Here is a 16653-nt window from a genome sequence, read left to right on the forward strand (position 1 = left end):
AAGTATACGAGACACTCGTGCTGAGCTGCCTTCTCTACAACTCTGAAGCCTGGACAATGAAACAATCCTCAGAACAGTGGCTGAACGTGTTTGAGATGGCGCGTCTCGGGAGGAGTCTAGGTGTCACACGAAGAGATAGATAGGCTGTACAGCAATGACATTAAGAAACATCTCCTAAGCAAAATTCTATGTTTCTTTTTTAGATTGTGAATTTTGTCTTTTTTTAATCTACTTTCTATAAAGATTGTTGCATGGATTCATTTAGTTTTATAATTTGATAATTTCTCTTAATCCATTTTATAGGCTGGAAAATGAGTTAGTTACCTTTCATAAACTTTGACCAAATACGTGACGTAATTGCCTTAAAGTGGGTAAAGATTTATCTGTTTTCCTAATTGCAGAGATTTCAGTCTATCCTGGCATCAAAATACTGTGGTGATATTCTGCCTGTGATCTAACAAATAAAGCTTGCCTGAAGATTAGAGTGTGAAACTAAGCCTCTAATTAGCCACAGAGGCCAGTGAATGGTGACACACACCTTTAATCCCAGCACTTGGGAAACAGAGGCAGGTGGATCTCTTTAAATTCAAGGTCACCCTGGGTTACACGAGATTGATCAGTCTTAAAGAGAAACAGAAATAGGTGGTGGTGGCTCACATCTCTAATCCCAGTATGTGGGAGTCACGTGCCTTTAATTCCAAATCCAGAGAAGTGGAGACAGGAAGGGATGTAGATGGGCAGAAAGATAAGGCAGGATGAGACAGGAGCTCAGGGCACTCAGCCTGAGGATTGTAGAGACAGGATCTTGCTTCCTTTGTCCTGAAGATTTAGTAGAGGTAACAGTCTCTCTAGTGACTGGCTCCTTTACTTCTCTGATATTTCGACATTTACCCAACTATCTGACTCCATGCTTTTATTATTAAGACCAATATGAATTCAAACAACGACACCCCTCATTGTGATGGCCAGGAAACAATGGGAAAGAAACAGAAGAAGATGCCAGGGGAATACAGGCCATACTCTCAGTGACCCAGTTCCTCCAACATCTACATTTCACCACCCCCAATAATGCCGTCATATTATTCCACCAAAGAATTAATCAGTCGATCGGATCAGAGCCAGTATGATCCAATCTCTTGGGAAACACTCTTACAGACACATCCAAAGGTGTATTCTACTAAGCTTCTAAGTGTTATTCTTTTGGTCCCCGCCCCTTTTCACACCCACTCCCAGCGACCTCTGGTCTCTCGGAGTCATCCTGAATCTTTTCTCTTCCCTCTCTCTCTTTTCACTGTCCCTGTGTGTGTGCACACGCATCTTTTGTCTCTTCCCCCCTTTCTCCTTTAATAAAGCTTTATGCTTATTTTTCTGTCTGTGCCGTTAACCTGCCGCCGCACCTGTTCGCCGCCACCTTGGTCACACGTGTTCCGCGAGTCTCCGCGCAGCTATGCCCAGCTGCCCAGCTAGCATCTTTAAGAACAAAATTAAGCATATCCTAATCCAGTCAAATTGATGATCACAACTGACCATCTCTGAGAGCATCATTACATTTCTTGAGTATGGTACAGAACTTTTACTATAATCTAAAATTAACTTGGTTGCATTTTACTTATCATTTTTATATCTAATAACCAGCCATAGTATGACTACAATACTTTTTTTGTGCTTCAACAGTTTTATTGGATCACCCTCATTCTGCTAAATGGGTTGTGCGTCCTCATCTTTTAAAAATTGGAACATCTAAATGATCCTGGGATTTTCTGTTTCTTGAAAGAGGTTTAAATGTCTATTGACATGGTTCTGGGGATATTGATTTTGCACTTATTTTCTCTTTCTTTAATAGTTCTGGCTAGTTCTAGTTTTAAATCCTTCTAGAATGTGTGAGTTAAATTTTCCTGGAAAATCACCCATCCCATTGGCATTTCAACTTGATGAGATGGAAGAACGGACAACCCTCACCGTTCAAAGGATAATCATACCTGCTGTAATATACTCTTCATTATTAATAGAGTTCATCTTTTTCTTTCATTCTTGGTCTGGTCATAACGATTTTGGACTAAAGAGCCTATGTTTGGTTAATATTGGCAGGTGTTCCGAGTACTTACCAAGCAGCAGATTTTATGGTAAAAGCTTTTGATATATTACCTCATTTAATCTCACAACCAGTTCCTGATTTTCTCCATTGCATGCACAGGGACACTGCCTAAGACTGCATGAGCATTCTCCTGTAACACAGTACTTTTCAGGATAGAGACTGAAAAATTAAATTTGGGGTCTTTTGTTATACAGCCACAGCTAACAATAATGGACGACTATGTTAGACATTTGCCAACCACATCCATTTTGTTTATGTGGACAGGAATCTGCATCTCTGAAGTCTGTTCTTTATTACTCATAGATTTTATTTAGTCTGTTGAATAGGGGAACATATTTTAGATGATAATGATTCTGGAATGGAAACATGAAAGATTGTTTGTACCTTTGAAAACCACAGGATTACAGTTCAGAGTTCGGGAGTATCTTGTGGGAATAGAAGACTCAGTCACAACACGGGAGGTGAATCAGAGGCTGGAGTGCATGCCCCTTGGCCTAATGACCAATAATTAGCAATAAGGACCTATAATAAGCAAAGTCTTAAACTGGACAAAAGAAAGAATGGGTGGTATGAAGTTTTGTAGAGTGAATCTACCCCTGACTGGGCCATGGGAGAATTTACATGATGAACGAAACGGGCGCGGAAACTACTAGAGACACAAAAGCAGTGACGGTATGGGCAGGGGTATTTGGACGAGATACAGGAGGCCACGCAGCATAAAATGTCATCCCATGAAAGAAACAGGACCTTGTGGTAACATGCCCCCTCAAACACCCATTCTTAAGAGCTGCAGCGAGTTCTAAAGCAGAAGGGGTGTGAAATGTACACAGAATCGCGGGCTAACGTAGCGGGGAAATGAAAAGGGAAACTTGTTGTCCGGTTACTCAGAAACTCCGCGGAGAACTTAAGGTCTCAGTGAAGTGGTTTACTTGCAGTGTGCACCAAATTCTCACTCTGCAGCCTTCTTGGGCAGAACTGTGTTGTAGTTTGAGAATGACAGTGTAAAATAGAATTCCTTCCTTCAAAGTATTCATATTTAACCGTTAAGGGCAGGTACTGAAGTGAGGGCTTTAGAAAATGAAAGTCAAATTTGTGTGTGTGTATATGGGGGCAGGGGCGTTGGACCTTATGACCTAAGTTATGAAAACGTCCTTGCAACAGTTTAAGATAAGAATGGGGGCGGGGGGGGGGGCTTACAGGTTTAAAAAAGTCAGCTCTGTGAGATAGGAGGTTTTCTCCCCATTTACAGCTGAGGATATAGAGGTTTTGAGAGGCAGGCAACTGACTCAATACACACAGTGACTAACAACACTCTATCGTGTTTTCTAATCAATATATAACACAGTGATTAATAACACTCTATCGTGTCTTCTAATCAATATATAACACAGTGACTAATAATACTCTATATGTCTTGTAATAAATATATAGCACAGTGCCTAATAACCCTCTGTCATGCCTTATAATTGTGATGGATGTAAAGCCCCCATACCTCACCTCTCTATTCTAGTATTCTCCTACCTATGTCCATCCTCTGGTTGATGAGGTTTGGGGATGTTTACTGGTCATGATACAGGAGGAGGATATTTGGGGTTGAACTGCACTGCACTGTGTTTATTACCAGCTAACCTTTTCTTATTAACTATTTCATTGGCCTCTGGAAACCAGCGTCATCCCTTCCCCCAACATAGAGTGTGTGGATCCATCCAATTAACTATTTTAGTTGTTTGATTGCATATACATTCTGGTGAATGTTTTATGGTTGCTTCCTAAAGAAGTTACACATTTCTTATTTCAAGGATATTAGTAGACAGCCTACTAGAACCCAGGAGCTCCTCAGAGGAACAGGGGACTCTGAAAACGCAACTTTTGCACCATCCTGTTAGAGCATTTTGTGCGGCTCTGCTGAGGCTTACTTGGTGCTAAGTTTGTGAGCCTTGTGCCTTGCATGCGTGAGTGCTGATCTCAGATCTGTGTGCGCTGAAATTCCCTGGGGAGTTGTCACATTATTGATACCTGCAATTGACCTCCAGGAATTCTTATTTAATTATCCTGGTGTGTGACCAATGGACAAATGGTTTATTAAGGCTCTGTAGGAGATTCTAATATATAGCAAACTTTGAGGATCCATATGCTACATTTTATGTCCAGGAATCAGCAACTTTTTTTTTTTCTGTGAAGGGCAGATTGTATAAACTTCTGAGCCTTTGTTGGCCATATGGCCTCTGGCCTTAATATTCAATTTTGCTCTTGGGGCACTAAAGCAGCCACAGACAATATATTACTGGGAGCACATAGATATGTTTCAATAAAACTTTATTGATAAACACTGAAATTTGAACTTCACAAACTTTTCATAGGTTCCAAAAGAATATTATCATTTTTAGTTAAAACTATTTTTAAATTGTAGAAACAGAACCAACCAAACAAACAAATGAATGAACAAACAAAACCCAGTCCAGATTTTGCTGCAAGGGTGAACTCTGTTTGAATACATAAACCCAGGACAGCAGGAACAGCAATCACTCTCAGCTTTGTTGCTAAGGGAAGTGAGACAAAATCAACTGTCTGGTGGGGTGCTAGAATCAGGATTTGACCATAGAACTTGGTATCTCTTTGGGAAAGTATCAATATTTATCCCCAGTTATGCTTTTGATTCTTTTTAAGTTGATCGTATTTGAACATAAACTGTCAGGGACTGTAACTAGTAGCAATAAACGTAACTGTCTAATTGGAAAAGATTTTAGGGTGGTGAGGATGGGTTTACAGTCAAGAACACTTGGATGCTATTGAAAAGAACTGGGATTCAGCACCCAGAACCCTCGTGAGGATTCACAACCACATGTAACTCCAGTTTCTGAGGATCCAGACCTTCTTCTGGCTTCTGCAGACAACCGATACACATGTGGGGCACCTATAAACATACAGGCAAACCCTTCCATGTAAAATGAAAGTAAATACGTCCTTAAAAGCAAATACCATTCTGAGCCCTTGTCCAACTGTCTGCTACCACGTTCCCAGCTAAGACCGGGCCTGCCGTATGTTCATTGAGCAATTTGCTCAGTGGAATTAAAGTTATAGTTTTCTCTTGTTCGTCACGTCCTGCCAGATCAAGCAAGTAGTGCTAAAGTATTATGGTCAATTATACATATAAATCTTGCCGAGTTAACGAACAAATTCTCTAGATTGTGGCGCTGGCTGGACACTTATCTTACTCTTTAAGATAAAATACCACTCTGCATAATGCATTGCTAAGTTTTCTTCTTACTGCACTTTGTGCCTGGAATCCCATTTTCCATTAAATAATAATCATTGTAATTAATAGGCTGGTTATGTTATCTCCCTAATCTGGTTACAGTAATTTATCACAGGCATGTAAATGAGTACGAAGCAAGGGCTACATCCTTCCTTTTAAAAGAAAAGTAAAGAATATACAGTGTAATAACCCTCTAGGGGACGTGGCAGATGCACATTGCTCGAAACGCAACGAAACAAGCAGCGTGTACGGAGCAGTCACTATTGTCTTCAGGGCATTTCTTGGGCACTTGCAGTTTTCTCCGTTACTGATTCTGGAGAGGTTAATGAATGAAAGGATAGCTTCCTCACATTGTCCACAGTGCCCTGGACTGCATCTGTGGATTCGATTCTAGTTCAGCATCCTGCGTATCTCAGCACCCACCTGAAAAAAAAAAATGATGTTGGACTTTGGACATAATTAGTTCAGAACTTGGGTGTTCCTGAGAACAGTTTTAAAACTCCTCTGCCCTCCCCAGGTCTTTAGAGAGACATTCTTATCACTTCCCTTCACTAGCTCTTAGGCAAAAAGGGAGGAACTAACAAAGGATGCCAGATGGGTTGGTCCCTAGGCTCTCAGAGCAGTTCAACTGCCTATCTTCCACTGAGCTGATCTGCCTGAACCCTATTGCAAAGACATCACTTGAGCTTGTGCTTTTTATAATCCATAGAACTCATGTAAGCCAAGGACAAGGTAAGCCACGTGATGTGAAGGCGGTGCTGAACCAGGGCAGACAACAATGTCTTGGCTGCAATGAATTTGAAGTGAGAGCTTGGACTCAAGGGCTGGGTATGTAACTCAGTGGTGGAGTACATTCAAAGCTAACCACTCTTGGACTCAAATCATAGCTCCAGGCTCCCACATTGATGACTTTGGAATGATGCTTAATACTAGACATCTTAATTCATCCTTAATGAAATAGCTCTGATAATTGGTTTGCTGAGAGAATTAAATCTGAACATGTATTTTAAGCATTAGAATAGTAACTGGGCTCCTTGGGAAAATAAAGGGGACTAATGGGAGGGGAGGAAGAGAAAGGATGTTGGGCATGATAGGAAACATGGTCAAATATATCAAATGCTTGTATAAAAATATCGCTTTGAAACCCATCACTGTGCATAACGAATACATTGTTGTACAATAAAGATTTACCTTCCCCATTTTCTTTCTTTTTGCCCTTCTTCCTATCAGCACCTATAAAGATTGAGATCGAAATTGTCCATCTTTCTTGCTCACCCTTACGAATTTTTCACTCAGAAGAAGAAAAGAGCAAACAGAAGCAATGAAAGAACAAACAAAATATGATCTTGCCAATCCCAGTAGAATCCCACCAGAGGCCCTGTTGCTCCCAGAACAAAGACCAGATTTTTTGCCATGGTCTTTAGTCGATTTTGGCTGTCCATGTTTCTTCCTCAACTGTTGCCAAGCTCTGTCTTACAAATGGCCACAGACTTTGTAGCTTAATACAGCAGCCATTTGTGAGCTTGCGTTTTCATGACTTGGAAGCCCAGGGTAGCTGACTTCTCTATTCAGGGTCTCACATAGCTAGATCAAGTGTTAGATATAGCTAGTTCTCATTTGGAGGCTCTGAGGAAAATTCCTCTTTCCAGCCCAGAGATCACTACATAAATTCTCAACTGGTCACATGAACATTTTACCTATTATTTTAAAGTTGAAACAACGTAGGCATAGAAGCTGCATTCTAAAAAAACTGCTGCTCTTGTTCCTGAAAACGTAAGACACTCCCAAATTTCCTGCAAGAAAAAAATGTGACACACGTTATCAGGGAGAGCAAAGAATGTGTGTGTGCTCTGAGTTTGGGATGGCCAGGGAGGCATCCACAGACCCCAAGTGACAGGCAGAAAGAAAAAGTGCTACCTTCCTCTGACTGCCTCTGTTCTCTAGCTTCAAGTACCGGCTGTCTGCATTTGTTGCTCTGAGATCTTTGAATGGGTTTAAAGCATAATGTGATGACAGCCCACACTGAAGTTCCTTCCTCTCCCGTGGAGCTCTTTGGCAGAAGCTTGAGAGTCAGGGGCAAGAAGGCAAGGAAGGATGTTTCTCTTCTTTGAGACATCAGAACAGGTCTTTAATAGCCACTTATGTCTGGGTCTCAAGGTTTTCATTCAAAATGATAATAAAAAGACACCTCAAACCTACGGGGAAAACCCATTCACTTAGAGCAGCTTCAAGCCAAACCTCTGGAGTCACCAAGCTCGAAAGAACCTGATTAATGACAGCACCTGAGATAAGTGGCACTTTAACCAACCTTAACTGTTGATGTATGATGACATAATGTCCCCTCCAATTAATGACAAGGATATAAAACACCTGTATTTAGCAGAGCAGATGTTGCTTTTATGGTTAGATGCGCAGATAAAATTGACTTCTAAAGGACCATCTATAACTTACTTCCCTATTATTTGTGTCATTATTTGTTTCATTTTGTGTGTAGGAGGTGGAGAAGGAAACTTAATCTGGGCAGCAGGCAGGTATGTGCTCTGCTGTGATTTTACCTAAGGACAATTTACAACCCATGATTGAACTGATTAGCAGCGACTGGCCTCAATCCCCAAGTGCCTTTCATACTGAGTGAGCCCCAACTTTGCTCACTTTTGAATAAGGGAGAGCAATAACTTCAGCGAGTCAGCCAATTAGGTAATTAATCAATCAATCCAATTGATTAATATGTAGAACCTACCTATTTAAATCTGTAATTAAACACTATGAATAGTTTTAACAGCACATAGTTTTACACACACACACACACACACACACACACACACACACACACACACAGAGAGAGAGAGAGAGTTTGGACTTGTATTCTGACAAGTTTCCAGTCAACTGGACACAAGCTAGACTCATTTGGGAAGAGGGATTCTCAATTGAGAAAATGTCTCCAAAAGACACACAAGCAAGTGACATGTAGTGTTTTTCTCCTGGTGTTGTCTTTTTTCATTTAACATTATGCTGGCAAGGATTTCCTATGAAGCTGGGGTTTGTCAGGGGAAGCAAAGCATGTGCAAGATAGTAAATACTGTAGTTTGGAAAGAGCAACAAATAGTGGGCATGGGAGAAAACCCAGGTCAAGTGTGGGTGGTGCGGGCTGGGGAAAGTGTCACAGAAGAGGAGGAGTGGGAGCAGCAGGACAATGGTGAGCAGGTAGACCAGAAAGAGGACTGGTCAAAAGATTCTGCTGCAGAAGCAAAGGCAAGCCAATATCTGGAGCCCATGGCAAAACTATTGTTTAGAATATGAACACGGGATCAAGGTCCAATAGATAGACTGAGCCAATCTTTAATGGCATTGAAGACTAATTTAATTTTATTTATTTAATTTTGAGAAATATATTAATAACCTTAGATTATTTTTTATGTGCATGAGTATCTTACTTAAATATTTGTGTGTGCGTTGTGCATGTGCCTGGTACCAGATCCCCGGAAACTGGAGTTATGGATATTGTGAAGTTGTCATGTAGGTGCTGTACTGTAAGTCTAAAAACAAGAGATTAGAACCATATTCTGTAGAATTTGAAGGAACTTCAGGGAAGCACTCAAGTCATGTAAAACAAACAGGAAAAAGGTGTGGATGAGAACAGAGAAACGAAGGGTTGAGAGGTGAGCAAAATTGCATTCTTTAGAATTCCTCATTTTTAACTCGGCCACTTAGGACTCAATTGCTCTTGGATCTTCATACCCCAGTTTTCCTCCTCTGTCAAATGGAGTAATAATAGCAACGACTTCCTAGAGATGCCATATGGATTAGGTAATTAATATTTGCAAAGCTCTTGGAACAGGGCCTAGCAGATAACACGGATCTAAGAGCTGTTTCCTAGTAATACCTAAGCAGTCATTTACCGTCTATCTACAGCCTGCCAGAAATCATACTGGCTGTTGGGAATATGAAATGACTCAGTTGCAGAAATGATGTACATAAGTTGCAGGTGGTGGGGTGGTGGAGTCAGAGTCAGAGAAGCCAATGAGCTCGGACATTTCTACCTCCATCAAAATTCAGTTCCACAGAACAGTGACAAGATGGTCATGCGCTCTCTTGCTCCGCCCGGCTGCCTGACAACATTCTTATTCACAGGTGTGATAAAGAGGGCAGGTACTAAGGGACCATTATGTAGCTCATATTGTTTCCTTTTAATTTAAAAGATTTCTATTCTCATTCGTGTGTGTGTGTGTGTGTGTGTGTGTGTGTGTGTGTGTGTGTGTGTCTGTCCCTGAATGTACATGTGTACTTGGGTGCCCACAGAGGCCAGAAGAAATCATCCAGTGCCCAGAAGCTGGAGTTACAAGTGATTGTGAGCCTCCTGATTTGGGTGCCGAGAACCAATGCTGGTCCTCTGTAAGAGCTAAGTTAAGCAGCAGTTAGCTGCTGAGACACCAGTGAGTGTGTGCATGTGTGCATGTGTGTGTAGGTGTATGTGGGGGAGGAGGTCTGACCAACAGAAGTAATGGCATGTTTACCTGAAAACACAGGATACATATCTTCTTCGCTACATGTGTGCTCATCTTCAAAATAGTTTTTAGGACTAAGGCTATTGTGTCTCAGAGAAGAGCCTCACTTTCTTGGTCAGAAAATAGCACCCCTTCCCATCAGCTTATATTTTGGGTTAGTTTGGGTGGAAGTGAGACACTCATCCTCTGGGTTTTGTGTTTATTTGGATTTTTTTTTTCACGACAGCATTATATGAAAATTGAATCCTAAGATTCATAGAATATAAACAAATACCCTATCTCAGATATTAGTGTTTCTAACTAAGTTTTTGCTCAGTGCTCTGGATCCTGAGAGACTAAGGAGAGCTGGCATACTCCATAGCAACCAGGAAGTTGAGCATTCCTGGGTGGAAGTGTTGAGAGAGACCTAAATGACGGTAACTGGTCAAAGACACTAGTTAAGGAATGCCAGGAGCTGTAAGCTGCTGCGCTGTAAGCTCTGAGTGAATGCTGTCCTTCTCTCTGTTGACATTAGGACACAATTGAGTTTCCAGAAAGATGGGAAGGGAAAGTGTGGGCACTGGAATCTTGTCTTCTTGGAAATTTTGCCAAGATGAGATACCTCTGAGAAAGGGCTAGTCAAAAACCCTCAGGAGACATTGTTAAATAAGATAAGGACTTGATGTATGTTTTTCCTTGAGGGAAAGCAAATTCTGCAACCCCATCCTCGGTTCTTTACCATCATCATTTTTACATTGGCCGGATGAAAATATTGTTCCTCTGAGACTGGTTTGCCTTAGCTGAGGACAGTTCCCCGAAGGACTGGTAAAAACAACACTTTAATCAGACAGGTCTCTGCAGATTATTCCATAAGATGAGAAGGAAAGTTTTAAACCACATTTTTAAAAGATACTGTACATTTGCAAAACACTGCGGGCAAACAAAGATCAGATGGAGGCTGGTGGGTGATTGTAAATAATACAAGACCTAAGTAACAAAGGTTTAGTAAGATATCATTTATGTTCATACCTGCAGATTATGTTATATTATATAATATATATTGATATAAATTTGGAACCCGAGGCTAGGCAGAGCCATTTCCTGAAGTCACTCTGCATCCAGTCTTCTTATCTTGTGCTGCCCCACTCCAGACATCAAACCCAAAATCCATTTGGAAAGAAGGTGGATCAAAAGCGCGCACTATGTGGTACATTTGTTTACGTTCCTCATTGGAATTTCATCATAGAGTATGATACGTTACTATGATGATGAAATAATTCCCTGCAAATGCCAATCCTAAGAGAATATTGTGAGGCTGGCGAGAGGGCTCATCAGGTAACGGTCTCTGCCACCAAGCCTAATGACCCGAGTTCCAGTCCCATAATGGTAGAAAGCAAGAACTGATTCCTACAAGCTGTCTTCTGGCTTCCATGCATGCACCGTGGCACACATATGCACACACATATATAAACACAAACACATTAAGTTAAATAATGTTAATAAAAATGGTAAAAAGAAATAAAGATAGCATTGTGATGCATTTCTCACTTAAGGGCAATTTTGCAATTTTAAGTGATGCAGAGTATCCTTTCCTGGATCTTGAATACCCTCCAATAGCCCTGTGTTGAAAACTCGGTCCTCAGTCTGTGATATTACTGGGAAATAGTGGAACCTTTAGGAGATGTAGCCTCAGAGAATTAAGTTAGGTTACTGAAGATGTACCACTTGAAGTGGACTTTTAGGGACCCTGACCCCTCTCTTTCTCTCTTATCTACTTCCTGTTCATCATGAAGTGATTCACTTCCTTTATTAGCAGATGCTTATGTCAAAATGTATGACATCTACAGAGCCAAAGGCGATGGGGTCAAGTGACCATGTCCACAGGCTGAAAATCCAAAACAGCGAGCCAAAATAAACCTTTCGTGTTGATTGCCTCAGGTATTTTTGTCATGGTGACAGAAGGGTGACTCACTCTTACACTACCTTCTTGATGACCAAAAGAACCATTTCACGGAGAAGTACCTTTGTGGGAGTTTTCTATAAAATTCAAAGTAAATAATAAGATTTAGGTCTAAAATTTTGGGACACACTTCTATTTGCTCACTCTTGAACACAAGGAAGGGTGACTAAAGGTAAGAGTTTGATAATTAAAGAAGTAGAGAAAGATCAATTGCTCTTATCCAGCCTTGGGGGTTATGACTGAAAAAGCATGTGTGTAGAGATTATACCTTAGTTTAAGCAGCAAAGATCACAGCATCATGTAGTGTGCAGTTGTCTTTGGTTGCACAGTGTCTTTGAAGTACAGAATAAATTAGAGCCTTTTGTCTTAGTCAGTGTTCTATTGCTGCGAAGACATCATGACCATGGCAACTCTTACAAAGGAAAGCATTTAATGGGGGCAGGTTAGAGTTTCAGAGGTTTACTTCATTGTCATCAAGACGGCAAGCATGGCAGCAGGCAGGCCAACATGGTGCTGGAGAAACTGAGAGCTCTATATTTGGATCTGCAGGCAACAGGAAGAGAGAAAGTCACTAGACCTGACTTAGAATTTTGAAAACCAAAGCCCATCTCCAATGACATACTTCCTCCAACAAGACCATACCTACTCCAACAACGTCATACAACTTAATGCTTTCAAGTAGCACTTTCTAATGATCAAACATTCAAATATATGAGCCTATGGGGGCCACTCCTATTCAAACCAGTGCACCTTGGCTTTCCACCTGGGGCTGGCTGGTCTTTTAAATTAAATTTTAAATAATTAAAAAATTTATTATTTTATTTTATGTATATGACTTCTTAGGTGTTTTGACTATGCATGCATGTGTGTGTGTGTGTGTGTGTGTGTACATATCTGGTACCTGCAGAGAGAAAAGACCATTTGATTACCTGATCTTGGAGTTACAGACAGCTGTGAGCTACAACATGGGTGTTGGGAATTGAACCTGGCTCCCCTGGAAGAGGAGTTATCTTCAGCCACTAGTTATCTTCCCAGCCCCTGGATTATTTTGTTTTCTAATTTCAAGTAATCGACACTGACTCAGGTTAACATGAACAAAGAATTTTTTTAATGATAAGTTTTAGTTAATATAACAGAAAGGAGAGTTGGGGATTGTTATAGCTACTGATATCGCATCAGAAATTCTTGACATCAGGAAAAATACTTAAGTTGGTCTATTAGGAGTCACCCAGCTTCCACCATTTTCTATAGTTCAGTTACTGCCCTCTGGGTTCTGACAGCCAAGCTCGAATGCTCCTGATGATGACAAAGTGAGCATCTAGCAGGCACACAGAACTTGGTTTGGATCCTCAGAACCATGCAAAATTCCCAAGAAGTCTCATTGGCTAAATTTCAATCTAGTGCCCACCTATTGACCAAGAGATGATGTCCTCACTTGCATGTTTTATATCAATGTTCTTGACAAAGTCACAAGGCCAAATGTGTTTGCAGCAGTGACTCTCAACCTTCCTAAGGCTGACCCATTAATAATGATCCTCATATTTTGGTGACTCCCAACCATGACATTAATTTTGTGATTTTGATACTGTTATGAGTCATAATGTAAACATCTGTGTTTTCCAATGGTCTTAGGCAACCCCTGTGAAAGGGTCATGTGACCCCCCAGAGGAGTCATGGCACACAGGATCAGAACCGCTGACTTATAGGACTGTTTACTATAGAATTAGGACACTTGTCGGAGGAAATGAAGGAAGAGTAGGAGTCGGAAAGGAAGGGTTGTGGGTCACTTACATGCTCAGGATCTTAAATGGTAGGGCAAACCATGGAACCTCAGAGTTTGCGTTGTTAAAAAGCAGTAAGATGGTTGAAGAAATGTCTCAGGCAGTAGGCTGTTTGCTTTGCAAGTGTAAGAACCTGCGTTCATATCCTCAGAGCCCATGGAAGAGGATGGATGTGGTGGCTCTCCTGTAATCCCAGGGCTGCAAAATGGGAGATGGAGACATGAGGGCCTCTTGGAGGCTGGGGGTGATAATGCAGCTATCCCAGCCTATGTGGTAATTATTGTTCTAGGCCATGGAAAGACCCTATCTCAGGAGGTGACTGAGGACAGACACTCAAGGTTGTCATTTGACCTTCACATGTGTGCCCAGAGATGCACTCAGATACACAAATGTGCACATGCACACACACACACACACACACACACACACACACACACACACACACACACAATCACACACACACACCAGTAAGATCATGAGCAAACTTCCCTAAATTGTATAGAAGCTCTTTGATTAGTTAAGGAAAAGTCTGGAATCTGGAATGCTGTTAAAGATCTACTCATTTTCCCAGTCATGGAAGAAAAGCAGCTGGTGAAGGGGAGATGAAGAGATGGGAAAACAACGAGAATGAGCGAGGTGCTTGTCCTCATGTATCCCGGCCGATCCAAGGCTGAGGCAAATAGGCAGCAGTACTTCTACGGATATGTGGGAAGCCATTAAAGGCTAGGCTCACCAGCACTGTAAGATAAGCTGATGGCAGCCTTCATCCCAGAGTCCTCACCAGCACATCACTCAATATAGCCTAAGTTGCCGGGATTCTGGGTACTGTTATCCTGTTATCACACTTTCTACATTTTCTCAGATTCATTAAGCACCACATTTCTACCACCAAATCATTTTACGTTCCCTCTTTATGCTAGGGATCACTTGCTTCCGCCTGGATGGCCCCACACTCCCAAGAGGTGGTGGACTCAGCCTCATTCTCCTTGTCTTGCAAATGTCACCTTCTCAATGACATCTCCAGACCTGTCTCACCACATTCCAGGATTCCTGGGCTCTCTCGCTCTAATCGTTCTTGTTTACCTACACTATATGCTTTGCCCTGTTATTTTTATTTTGGGGTCTCTATTTGCCAAACAGTGTATCTTGGACATAGCAGATAATAAATCAAGACACAGTTAATTAATGAAAAACGCCATTATTAGAGCTAAATAGAGGCCAGTGAAATGGCAAAACCCAGGCACATGTGTTTTGATTGCAATTCCTAATTGTCTCTGGCTTCTAGAATTTTTACATCAAATCTTTCAGTCAGAATTTGAGGGCACCGCAAATCCTGCTAACAAGCCCCAAGAAACTTCAGTTCAAACGTGGCTTTGGCTAGCAAATCAACTTTAATTTTTGGAAAGCCACAGAAATCTTCCACACAGCAGACTTGTCTATTGACCTTGTTTTCCTGGAACTCTTTGTGCCGGCTGGACGTCTCATGAATCCTGCACCAACAGTTCGGTTGGCTTTCCTCAGGCTAACTATCTCTGCTCTTGGATGCGAGAGGCCCCACCAGCGTCCCCACCATTCCAGACCACCGCTGCAGCTGTCACAGTGTGGTATAGCATTCAGGAATGTGGGCAGAAAGCCACGGAGTGAACAGAAACACCAGAAAGACGGGGAGGAGAGAGCTGCCCCCAACCTTGTGAGTGCTGGGATTTTCCAAACCCATCTCTCCAGTGTGGCCTCACTGAATCCGCCGAAAATTGTGCAGTTTTCCTTTACCAGGGCCAGTCAGAGAAGTTCATGTTTACACCCTAAGCGAGGAAGAATGCCTTCAAGCAGGCCAGCAGCTGCGGGACTGGAAGAGAAAGAGGAAGACAATACATTTTCTTGCTTCAGTTCTGCAGTGGCAGGTGCGCACCCAGGGGCCCTGCCTCCAGAAGGAACTCAGGCTTGGCTGGGGAGCTGTCAATTAATCATCCGGGAGAATGCCTGGGACAGCAGGGAGAAAACTTCCATTCATTTCCGCGGGACCACACCGCAGCCGCTGACTGCGATGTTTGTGCAAATAAGAGTTCAGCAGCCTCCGGCCTCCAGGGACCATTTGTTTGTTCCTGCATGTTGAAGAACAGCCCTCTGCTGCTTCACACAGGCCTATGCTGAGCCTGCCTAAGGAATCTGGCGCATGCCTGGTGGTTATTTCACTTTCACTGTGCAGGGTTGCAATGCCCCCATCCTATTTCTTCCCCCAAGTCAATTCTCCTCTCTCCCCACCAAATTCCCACTGCTGCTTTGTGAAACTGAGTTCTCTTCCGTTTTACTCCACTTGATAAAATGATTGTGAACATCATTTACAATGCCTGTGATAAAATCCCGACTTTTACCGCCCGACCACCGCCACCTTCCCATCTGGCCTCCATAGACATTAAAGGATATACTTTACCTCTTCAATCCTCTGGATATCTATCTATCTATCTATCTATCTATCTATCTATCTATCTATCTATCTATCTATCTATCTATCTATCTATCTATCATCTATATCTATCTATCTATCTATCTATCTATCAATCATCTATTTATCATCTCTATCTATCTATCTATGTATCTGTGTGTCTATCTATCTATCATCTATATCTATCTATCTATCTATCTATCATCTATCTATCTATCATCTATCTACCTATCTATCTATCTATCTATCTATCTATCTATCTATCTATCTATCCATCTACACTGCGCCCACTGTCTCTCTCCCTCCCTCTTTCCCTCCCTCCCTCTCTCCCTCCCTCTCTCTCTGGGGAGGGTGGGTGGACACAATGTCTTCCTCAGCCACTCTCTATTGTAGTTTTTGAGATAAGGTCTCTCACTGAATTTGGAGCTCACAGATTTGCCTAAACTGGCTGACCAGCAGGTAACAGGTTCCCACTGCAGGATTACCAATGTGAGCACGCACACTTGTTTTTCTTTATGTGGTGCTAGGGATCTGAACTCAGGTCCTCATGCTCGCCCAGCTAGCCCTCTACCACTGAGCTTCTCCACAGCCATGGTTCTCTATCTGTAAAATGAGATTTCCCTCTGACACATAC

This window comes from Arvicola amphibius, chromosome 5 (genome assembly GCF_903992535.2).
Source record: "Arvicola amphibius chromosome 5, mArvAmp1.2, whole genome shotgun sequence".
Taxonomy (NCBI): domain Eukaryota; kingdom Metazoa; phylum Chordata; class Mammalia; order Rodentia; family Cricetidae; genus Arvicola; species Arvicola amphibius.